Source organism: Equus quagga, chromosome 20, assembly GCF_021613505.1.
Source record: "Equus quagga isolate Etosha38 chromosome 20, UCLA_HA_Equagga_1.0, whole genome shotgun sequence".
In the NCBI taxonomy this organism is placed as follows: domain Eukaryota; kingdom Metazoa; phylum Chordata; class Mammalia; order Perissodactyla; family Equidae; genus Equus; species Equus quagga.
Window position 1 is genome coordinate 35,493,658 of NC_060286.1, and position 12,282 is coordinate 35,505,939.

Sequence of the window (12,282 nt, forward strand, 5' to 3'; positions counted from 1 at the left end):
CCTGAAGTTTTATTTTTTAATATCAAAATGTGGCTGGATTTGCGTCAGTGTTTGTTTTCGCCCCATGGCAGTTGGCACAGGAGCCAAAGTTGCCCTTAATTAGCACAATGGCGCTGACACCTGTGAAGAACCAGGTGCAAAGCCTGGACTGGTGATGGGTCTGGCAAGGTCCTGCCTTTGAGGCGACCTCCATGTGGTGGGAGAGATAGACACGGAATAAAAACGACCAAATAATCCAGTTTCCCATGGATTAACATTTAATCTCTGCAATGACTTTATGAAGGGGATACTGTTATTATCACTCTTCTTTAGATGAGGGAACTGAGGCACATGAAGCCTAAGTGAGCTGCCCTTGAGATTCAAACCCAAGACTATGCAACTCTAACTTACCCCACATTTTTATTCATCAATTCTCTTTTGCTGGCAGGAGACAGAGACCAAACTCAAACTGCTTTAAAGCAAAAAAAAACATGTTTATTGGGTCTCACGAATGAGAGTTCTGAAGAGTGGAGAGGGCTTCAGGCATGGCTGGATCCAGGGGTCCCAAGTTGGTTATCAGAGCTCTGTCTCTTTTTAAAAATTTGTTCTTAGCTCTGCTTTCTTCTGCTTTCCTGCTTTAGTCTCCTTGTGGTGGCCACCACAGCTCTGCAGTGCAGAGAAACACTGCAGGTGGTTCTAACTGGTTATTTGACACCAGGAGAGAGACACGTTTTTTTTCTCAGTGTTCCTATCAGTGCCCCAAAGGACCCTGGGCATGATTGCCCATCCCTGGACTGATCACAGTGTGCAGTGTGGATGCCCAGCCAGGGTCCTGTGTCTTCTGCTGGGCTAACAGCACCATTACTTCCCGCCAGGGATAATGGGAGCTGTTTCCAGGAGGAAAGAGGATAGTAGGGCCCACAGGTGGGTCTAGAGTTTGGGGGCACTTCAGTTTTATTGATCCTTTTTGGTCTTTTCGAGGATTTTCATCCTTAAGCCAATTTTGGAATTTATATCTAGAAATTTATCTATTTCATCTGTTTTCCAGTTAAATACCATAGAGTTATTCCTAATGCCTCACCATTATTATTTTTAAATCCTTGTCATATCAGTAATTATTTTTAACTTTTCTTGGCTCTATATTTTATTTATGTATTTTCTCTCTTTTTTTTCCTTTGGAAGTCCTGTTAGGGAGATCTAACTAATTAATCTTTTCAAAGGACTAGCTTTTAGTTTTGTTAATCTTTACTGGATTTATAAATCTATATTTCACTGATTTCTGCCTTTATCTTTATTTTTACCATCCTTTCAAATTCCCAGGATTTTTCTCTGTTGCTCTTTCTTATTTTCTTGAGTTAAATGCCTAACTTTCCTATTTTTTTAACATTTCTATTATCTACAGAAATGTATTTAAAGTTAAATTTTCTCATTTAAACACTGACTTAGCTAGTCCCCCAATTTTTGATATTTACTCTTCTCTTTGTCATTATTTTCTAAGTATTTCTTAATTTCCTTTATGGTTTCATTTTTAACCCAAGGGTAATTTAGTAATATGACTTTTAGTTTATTTAGAATTTTAGGCTACTCTTTTGTTATTTTTTGCACTCATATATGGTGTGTGAACTTAGCTACTCGGCCACGGGGCTGGCCCCTAAATGGTTGTTTTAAGCTACTACGTTTTTGGATAATTGATTAGGCCACAGCCCCTGGGACAGCTTTGGGTACCTGGAAGTGGGGTGCTGTGTCACAAAAGCCTAAAAGCGTGGGTTCAGCTCTGGGATCACTTGGCCAATGGGAGTTGGAAGGCCCTATAAGGACTGTTGGTGGATGGCCCCGTGGGCCTCCAGGAGGCTGTTGGACTTAGTTAAGACTTGAAGGACTTAAAGGAGAGTGGGGACCAGGTGACGGGAAGCTGGAGGAAAGAGGATGCTTATGATGTAGCGGCAGAAGGTTTAGCAACACTGTCACCTGCGGTAACACGAAAACAGAAAATGTAACAAATGAGCTGGGAGCTGATGAGATTCCAGGGTGACTGTTGGAGGTCTAGCTGGCCTCTTCTTCTTGCTTCTTACAGTAAAATGTGAGAGGAGATGGACAAGCTTAAAACACTCTGTTAAATATAAAAAGCAAGGACTTTCTGGCTCCTCAGCCTCTCCAAAATTCTCAAATTAAGGAGGGATTTCAAAGCAATGATAAATCTCGCGTGGGACAGTAAGGGCCCTGATGTAGACTTCTGAAAGAGCTAAAGTGTTGCCTCAGAGAAAAAGGCCCTCTAACTGCAAGGATTTTCAGGCCAGTGTTCCTCGTGGCCTTACAGGAAGCCAAAAGTAGAGAAAAGGTTATCTTGAAGAGATTGGTGGGTGTGGCCTTCATTCTAATGGAAAGGATTATAAGTTAATTCATGTGAAACCCACAACTAAGAAAAGTAACGCTATCAGCGTAGTCTGAAAGGGACAGGATAGTGCAAAATGATGAGAGACCTTTGAAACCCCAAACTTCTACAAGCAGGAAACAGGCTGAGAAGCTGCTCAGTCACAGACGCGGGCATTTCTCCTGGAAAAGGAAGGACGACCCGAGAGGAGAACCAAGATCTGAAGGGACTAATAAAAAGGTCATAGAGACTTACTCCCGGGAGCGGGATGGGAGTACCTATGGTGTGACAGTATCACAGTCGCACCGTGTTATACTGTGCTGTGGAGGGAAGAGATGACGTATCTCTCTAGTTCTTAGGTCTTCAGACCAAGAGGAGCCGGCCTTGAGGAGCTGTACACACTGAGGAATGATACCCAAGGCCCCTCAGCTGCATTAACCTAAATGATCTGTGACGATTTAAATGAAGTTATCCTGGATTTCAAGGCGATGTTCTAACAGGGTGAGATTTGGGGAGTCCCAGGGGAGGTGAGTGTATTTCTCATGTGTGAGGGAAATGAATTGTTGGGGTCAGAGTGTGGACAGCGGTCCCCGTTCTCCAAGATGGCTGCCATCTGTTCCTTCTCTCCCTGCTGTGCCCTCATCAAGTGGTGAAGTCTGTTCCTCGCTCCTCATGAATCGTGGCTTGTCTTAGTGACTTTCTTGACCTGTAGGTGTGGAGGAAGTGATGTCCTCAACTTCCGAGTCTAGTTCGTAAGAAATCTCGCAGCTTCTCTCTTGGCCTCTTAGAACCCTCTTCCTTGGGGCCCTGAGCCATTGTGTAGGGTGTCCAACTGCTCTGCTAGACAGACTCTGTAGAGAGACCCTTCAACAACATGTGGAGGGAGAGGGGCCCAGCTGAGTCTTGCTTCCCCACTATCCCCACCGACGTGCCACACAGGTGGGTGACGCCATCTTGGATCCTTGAGAGCAGCCCAGCCACCAACTGAATCCTTCTGCGTGATCCCAGGTGATGCTACGTGGAGTAGAAAATCACTCAGGCATGCTCTGCCAGAGTTCCTGACCCAAACGTTGCAAATTATAATAAAATGATTGTTCTTTTAAGCCATTAACTTTTGGGATAGTTTGTTATACAGCAACAGATAACCAAAATTGCTGAGTCATAAACTTACGTTAGTAGAGACTGTCAAACAATTTTCCAGAGTGATCAGACCAATTTGTATTCCCAGTTGCAGTGTATGAAAGATACGGTTGCTCAACTTTCTGGCCAATACTTGGTGTCGTCCATCTTTTTCATTTTAGCCATTCTGGTGGGTGTGTAGTGGTACCACATTGATAAAAGAAAAAAACCCAATGAGGCCAGAATTGATGTGATAGTCACCATGACCACCTCAAGCCTAAACTACTGGCAGAAATAAAAAATTTCATTTTAACCTTGACTATCACCAGATGGCCAGAGAACAATGCAGTCATCTCTCCCCGCAGTTAGGACATTTAGAAAGCCCCGGACACGGATACACTGTAGCTGGGAAGGGCGACCACTCAGAACTGGGCTCAGCTTTAGCCTTGCAAACTCTGTGCTTTCTGCCTTTGAACACCTGCCACCCAAAGACCCAGGTCCGGGGGGCGGGGCTCACCTATCAGCTTGTGGGTTGAGGTGCACTTCTCCAGTTTGCAAACCTTTTTTTTAATAAAGGCTCTTTTTCTTTAAAATTTCATTTTTGCCTTGTAAAGCAGCTCCTTTCAGTCAACATTTCCGGTGACGAGGATGGGATGTGAAGAGGCCACTTGATCTCCTCCTGGGGGTCAACTGGACACTGCATCCCGCACAACTCGGAGCCCTTTCACTGCTCCTCTGCATCTCCAACAGCCTCAGGGGGACGAGCAAGGTGCGGACCTCGCATAGCCTCGAGCTCCCGTGCTTTGGTAGAAGTCTAGAGGCTCTTTAAGGAGGGGCTTTCCTCAATTTTTAAGGAGGGGGTCCCTCAATTTCTAAGGAGGGGGTCCCTCAATTTCTAAGGAGGGGCTTTCCTCACAAGGTTCAGCTGCAGCTGGTTTACTGGGAGGGTTCTCCACTCAGGATGTGGGCCTTTTGTTCTAAAATTGCTCTAGAGAAACTGCAAATGGCTAGCCACCTGCTGCCACTCCTGCAGCCTTTCTGTAGAAAAATTATGGGCCGAATACTTGCAAGTTCCTTGTCACCTGGGTCCAAATTACTAGAAATGATCTGAGAATACATTGGCCACAATGGAGCTCCCTTGATACTCCCAAATTGGTTTATTTGCACTCTCCGTTGGAAAAGAGAGGATTCAAAACCTCTCAGAAGCAATGGGATGTGTTCTTTGATTAATATGCAGAAGGTTCTTTAGACAAATGACTTCAAAAACAGCTCTAAAAAGGATCCTTACAACAAAAAGAAAAAAATTTTAATAAAAATCTTTGGCCGTCTGAGCAAGTCCATCTGCCAGGGAGCAATTTGGTTCCAACTATTCTTCTGAGTTTTGTGCCTGAGACGTGGCTAACATTTTGAAGATCTCTGTTTGTGTCCATGTGTATGTGTATGTTTCTGTATGTAAGTCTCTATATATTTGTCTGCTTCTGGATAGCAAAAATTTCTTTTTTTTTTTTAAAGATTGGCACCTGAGCTAACAACTGTTGCCAATCTTCTTTTTTTTTTTTCCCTGCTTTATCTCCCCAAACCCCCCATGTACGCAGTTGTACATCTTAGTTGCAGGTCCTTCTAGTTGTGGGATGTGGGACGCCGTCTCAACATGGCCTGACGAGCTGTGCCATGTTCATGCCCAGGATCCGAACCCTGGGCCGCCGCAGCGGAGCGTGTGAACTTAACCACTCGGCCACGGAGCCGGCCCCTGGATAGCAAAAATTTCTAAAGGAGCTCTATTTAATTGGCTCAGAATAAATGCTTACATAAATTATTTCTAAATATAATAGAAACTAGCCCAGATATCTTTCCAGTTAACATGATACAAAAATGATCTTTGGTAAATAAAAGCTTGTTTAAGTTTGTTGGTTTAACAAAAACAGGCATGTCTTCAGAATTATCAATACTGAATATAATACAAACATACGACCCTTTCTTCTTGGGTTTACTGGTTGGATGGTCATGCCGTTTTTGTTATGGAATTTGTCATCAGGGAAAATAACTTGGGATAATGGTTAACTATTTAATGCCTAATCCAAGCAAAACTGTTAAAAACAAATGTTTAAATAAATGTAAATAAGACAAAAGCTTATACCAAGTTAAACTAAATAATGGATGTTCATTAAATATCCAAATCTTTTCTGGATAAGACGATAAACTGAGACATTGATCACTAAACATAAGTTTGTTTAGTTTTGGCTTTCTAATTTTTTTTTACATAGACAAACAATATGTCAATAGACATGTTTTGTGCCACGCTGAAAAGTCTTTTTGTAAAGAGAAATATGTTTCTGGAAATTATGAAATGTGTTTGTGGGCTTGCCACTCTCCTTCAGGATGCTAATGTATGATAGACACTTCACAATTGCCTGCTTCCTAGATTTCACTGGAAAACAACAATTACGAGTAGTTTAAAAAAAAAAGTTGGAAAAAGAGCTAAAACTACAAAAGGAATCCAAGAAGGAATGCCAGAACACTTAGAGTAATAACGTAAATTAACCCTAAACATTGATGCTGAGAGAGTGGGGCAAAGCAACAAGAGCCCTTTGGAAAGATAAAAACAATGGAGCTGCCACGAAAGCTTTCTCCTACTATGGAAGGACTTACTGCGACTTCTTATTTTTCAAACTATGGTCACAGCCCATTGATAAATTATGAGTAACCTTTATTTAAATAAAAAGTGTACATGATATCTACATTTATCATAATAGATAAATGAATAATATATATTTTCAATTTTATTTATAACAAATTTATTATAAAATCTGTGTGTTTAAATAAAAGAAAATAATTTCATAAATACAAAATAAAATCCATTTATGGCATACAATGAAAATAAAAAATACGTCAGTTTATTTAAACTTTTATTTCTGTTACTTATATGAGTCTTGTATATATATAGGTATATACTGGATCATAATATACAGTATATTTCTTCCTATAGAATGATACAATGTGTTTGAAAGCCACTGCTCTTATACCACAGTAAATTGAACAACAGAAGGGTCTATGCAGCCAGATGGAGAAACCAGCACAAAGACGATCACCATTTCTATGCTGTACACACACAATGATAACCCCTCAAGGCCAGGCTATAATCACTCTCTGGTAGGCTCAAACTCGGTTTCCTTGTCTTTTCAGATTTACAACCTAGCAACAATCTTGGTTTAAAAGAACTTTCCCCATTTCTTATGGCTGCTTGCAGAAAAAATTCCAGTGGTGGCTTCCCGGATACTTGTAGCTCTGCCGTAAGTTTAAAAGTTGTTATTCCACCTTTCAAATATTTTCTCTGCTTATTCCACCTAGAGCAATCCCCTGCAACAATAATGTGGGGATCTTCTTGCCTCTGCCTGTTCTATCATTCCTGGTTTGGCAGAACAATGTCAAGATAAACCTATAGACGCAGGTGAATCTCACACTGTAATTTCCAAAAGGTATACAGTCCATTTTAACTATATCATGTAAAAGAAATTTATATTCATTTAATGTAATGCATAGGAAACTGTGCTAGCCTCTAAAAGTACAATCTGTAATTATTCTGTAACAACTGCTTTGCATCATTTCTTTTCTAGAAAAACTTTCTGAGTTTTAAAATTGAAAGAATGACTGCATATGAAAGGTAGACAATAAAACAGGTGTTTCAGTAAGAAGGTATAAGGAATGGGAATTGTTTGTTTTGTTAAGAAAGATAAATTCGTCCTCAAGCATTAGGGAAGCAAAGAAAGAAAAAGAAAAAAAGACATGGGACAAATTCTGAATGTAAAAAAGACGTGACAAAAGGTTTATGGAAGTGAAGCCCAAAGAAAGAGTTTTGTGCATGGTTGAGGTGGCTAAGATTAAAATAAATTTATTTTAAAGTGTTTTAAAATCAAAAGTACGCTGGTACAAAAATTAAAATTTGGTTTTTCTCTCTATTAAGGGACAAAGTCTTCTCAGGTTATTGGTTGCTCTTAGTAAGAAATTTTAAACAAAGTTTCTTCACCTTTGGTGTAATCTGCCTAGGAAATAAAGATTCTGTGTTTTGTCTTTACCAAGTCTTCGATTACTTAGACAAGCTGGGTTTTGCTCAGAACTATTCAACTTTCTATGTTTGCCTAAAATTTCTTTGTCACTTTGATTAAGTAGATAATTAAGTATTGTTTCATAAAAATCTGTGATCCTTTTTGATCAAATATTTTAAAATCTTTGGATATTTTTAACAAACTACAACCCAAGGTTCAAATCCTGGCTAAAATATTTCTTTTGACTTAAAAAGGAGCTTTGGGAGTTTCTAAACAGCCCTAAGACTTCTCAAAGAATTTATTCTCTCTTTCTGTAAACAGAGAGATATTAAACTAATTAGACTTATTAGATATGTTAAATTACATTTTGTTATATCTTCATAAATATATGAGTTCCAGAAATTATATGAAAATTCCTGAAAATCTAATATGTCCTTGTATAAAATGTGGTCTGTCATCAAAATTGAGGCTCACACTCAATTTTGAGCAACAACAAAATCTATAAAAGTTATGACACATGTAGATGATGTCTGTTCTGCTTCTCTCCAAAAAACAAATTGACCCCTCATTGCTAGACTTTTACCTTCCTGGTGTCCTTGTAACATGGCAACAGTCTTCTCCTAGATCAGAGAAATTAAGATGAGTGAGCAATAGTTGTAAGTTAAACAAACAGCCAAGGGTATGGGAAACCCAAGACAGTCATTGTGTTCTTCCTGGCTCCCCAACAAGCCCTATTTTTTCATTTTTACATTCTTTCACCCACCATAGTGCATTAAGAAAAACAATTTCTGTCCCCAGAGGCCTCAGAACTCCTCCCTCTGGGTCCTTTGAACACCTGCACCTGTTTTCCAGATGGGTTAAAGCCCTCCCTTGCCACAAGCTGATAACCTCACTTTGGCAAAAAAATTATTTAAAAAATGTATTTCCCACTTGAGGTATATCTTCCATAGTCTCTAGTTATCAAGGCACTCATGTCACTGGGCAAATCATATGAACCTTAACAAAAGCCTTTTAAACTTCTTGGACTTTTAGACTCTTAAACTTCTTTCAAAATTCTTGGTTCTTATCATCCTCAATCATCAAAGTTAAAAAAAAAAAAAAGAGAAAATGGGATTCAAGCAAAAAAAATTAAATTACCTGGGACTACATGAACTGGGAAAGATGCTCTAGTGTTTTGTTATTCCAGATTTAAAGAAATCTTTTCTCTTAAGATAACTATGACTTATAGCAATTTGTAAACAGAATTGAAGCATTTATACTTTTCTGCCTACCTGATCCTTCCAAAGTTGGAAAACTTTTGATAAGTAAGTATCCCTATTTTCATGGCAATATAATTGTTTGCATAAGTTCAATACAAATCTGTTCTCCTTATAGCAGGACACAATTGGAGACACTGGCTATATTACCAAGGCTTTTACTGGAATATCATATTTGAGAAAAACATGCATAAACTCAGATGTGACCAAATAGTTTTGAGGAACAAGGATTGATTTTACGGAACAAATAAAGCCACTTGGAAATATTGGCCTGATGCCTTGCTTACAGAGTTCCTGGCAACCTTACCAGGTGAGTAAAGAGGGTCACTTTCCTGGCGGGTGTAAGAACCTCAGGATATTTTGGAGACCTCGAGAAGAGAGAAATTCACCCAAATCTGTAGGTATTGCAGGTGGAGTCTGATGATAAGTCCTTGGCTTGGCTTTTGTGGACTTGAGAGGCCTTTAAAGTTCAATCTGAGATTCCTTATTAAAAGTTCCAGCAAAGCAGATTTCAATGAGTGTATATGATCAATTACTATTCTTGCTGTACTTATGTAAATAGTTGTGCCAAGTTTATTAAAACTAGGCTTACTTTGCAAACCAATAGTCTTAATTTGGCTATTTTGGGTAAAAATAAGGGTAATTATAGAGAAAAAGATTATGTTTCAAAATTATAATCCACATATAAAAACTATAGTACACATTTTTGGATAATGGATTCTAGCTGTATTAATCATCTTTGAGTGTTTAGTTTTCTACCTGTAAACTAGACTGGATCCTGAATTCTTCTAGTTTCCTCAAATATGTGGTACCATTCTCCATCCTTTTCATTTGAAATCATTGAGGACTAAGGCCACCCTTTTTCCTGAGGCTCTGCAAACTGAAACTGGATTGCTTTGTATAAACTTAAGAGAGATCACCACGACGGCCTATGTTTAGACAACCTTCATGCCCATTACTGTATAAGCCACTGAAAAAGCTTACCTGAATACCAAATGACATCATCACAGACACTTCAAACTGCAAAAGATGCTTCAACCCTGACATCTAGAAATCTTCTTGACCAGACATCTTCTGGGCTCAAGAATTAATTTATAATTTGTTCCAACCACTAACTTTGTTTTTCTTTTTGTTTCATCAGGTTTTGCTTGAGTTTCCAGGCCCTAATCTTGATTGGTTTACAGGCCTCTTCTCTTGGGTTCCCCAAGGATTGAGGTTCATTATGGTGGGGATTCTAAAATCTGGACTATCTATTTTGCCAATATGTATGGTCATCTATATAATTATAAAATATGGACTTAAATGTTGTTCCAAAGCCACTGACCAGAGTACTAAAATATTAGTCATGCAAAGCATTTCTTGCTCTCCCTACCTGGTACCAAAAATATTTTGAAATAAAAGTAGAACAATTTCACTCCTCTGACCCAGCTCTTTGCCCTTTCATAGGAGGAAGTGGCTAAAGAGGTCTTCGCCCCCACCCCCAAGATTGAAGAATGATCGTAAAACATTGGGATTAAAACCAAGAACAGGGCCGGCCCTGTGTCTGAGTGGTTAAGTTTGCACTCTCTGCTTCGGTGGTCCAGGGTTTTGCCAGTTCATATCCTAGGCGTGGACATGGCACCGCTCATCAAACCATGCTGAGGCAGCATCCCACATGCCACAACTATAAGGACCCACAACTAAAATATACAACTATGTACTGGGGGGATTTGGGGAGAAAAAGCAGCAAAAAACCCCTGAGAACAAAAGAGTTGAAATTTTCCCTGGATTAGGGTGAAACCATGCCTCATAGCCACAAGGTTGACACGAGAAACAAAGTAACCAACGTTTCTGAGCTTGTTTTGCAGAACGACAGGAGGACCACTGGTGGGAGAACAGCTTGCTAACAGTTCCCCCTGCTTGCTGATTAAACATCGTGCAGCGTCTCCAGATACCACCCCACCACTGGCACCCCACATGTTGTGATTCAAGCCACCGCCTACGTTCAGCCCTGCCACCCTCTGATGCCTCCCGCCTGGGACTAGATGGAACCCAAGCAGCTGACGGGACACTTGGGCTTCAAGGGACCTGAACACTCTCTGAGTTGATCGAAGGTGTTGCCTTGGTGAACCTATGATCAAGAGACGAAAATGATAAAAGAAAAAAACACAGTGAGGCCAGAGTCAACTTGATGGTTACCATGATCGCCGCAAGGAAGAACTATGGGCAGAAATAAAAAATCACATTTTAACCTTGTCTGTCACCAGATGGCCAGAGAACAATGCAGTCATCTTTCCTTGCAGTCAGGATATTTAGAAAGCCCCAGACACAGACACACTGTAGCTGGGAAGGGCGACCACTCAGAACTGGGCTCAGCTGTAGCCTTACAGACTCTGCGCTTTTTGCCTTTAAACACCAGCCACCCTTGGGGCTGGGCCCCGTGGCCGAGTGTTTAAGTTTGCGCGCTCCACTTCGGTGGCCCAGGGTTTTGTTTGTTCGAATCCTGGGCACGGACGTGATACCGCTCATCAAGCCACGCTGAGGTGGCGTCCCACATGCCACAACTAGAAGGACCCACAACTAAAAATGCACAACTATCTACTGGGGGGCTTTTGGAAGAAAAAGGAAAACCAAAAAAAAAAAAAAAAAAAAAACCAGCCACCAAAGACCGAGGTGGGGGGCTCATCTATCAACCTTCAGGTGGAGGTGTTCTTCCCCGGTTTGCAAACCTTTTTTTTTTTAAATAAAGCCTCTTTTTCTTTAAAATTTCATTTTTGCCTCATAAAGTTGCTCATTTGGATCAACAACATGATAGTTTTATACTGCGTTTCTCTGAGGACTAATGAAGGTGATCACCTTTTAACTTTTGGGTTTTTTGCCATTTGGTTATGATCTTTTGAGAAGTGCCTGCTTAAGATTGAACAGAAGTGCCTGTTTCTGTCAGATCATCTTTTTTATTGATTTATAGCAGCGCCAGATAGATGAGAATACAGTCATGTGCCACATAATGACATTTTGGTCAATGACAGACTGCATACACGATGGCGATCCCATAAGATTAGCACCATATGGCCTAGGTGTGTAATAGGCTGCACCATCTAGGTTTGTGTAAGAGCACTGTATGGTGTTTGCACAGTGATGAAATTGCCTAACAATGCGTTTCTCAGAATGTATCCCCGCTGCTAAGCCACGCGTAACTTTATATTGCAAAATAGCTTCTCTTAGTTTGTGGTTTGCCTTTTCACTCTCTTTATGGAATTTTTTGATGGACATATTTCACAATTTCAATTGAGTCCAATTCTTCCATTTATTCTTTTATAGTTAGTGCTGCTTATGTTTTCTTTAAGAAATCTTTGCCCACCCCAATGTTGTGAAACATATTTTCTTATGTTCTCTTTCAGAAGCCTTTATAGCTTTATTTTTCACATGTAGATCTTTAATCCATCTGGATTTGATTTTTGTGTGTGGTATGAAGTTGGTGTCAAATTTATCTTTTGCCATATGTTTGTTGACACCGTTTAGTGACAACAGGGAT

General features: G+C 40.1%; 1 long non-coding RNA gene across 1 annotated transcript; it reads left to right on the forward strand.

The window, feature by feature from the left end:
- The first annotated feature begins 6,513 nt into the window (after positions 1-6,513).
- On the forward strand, positions 6,514-11,295 carry LOC124230748 (uncharacterized). Its single transcript, XR_006886283.1, has 3 exons — positions 6,514-6,619; positions 8,887-9,078; positions 10,616-11,295. It is a non-coding gene; the product is annotated as an uncharacterized LOC124230748 (long non-coding RNA).
- Positions 11,296-12,282: the final 987 nt, after the last annotated feature.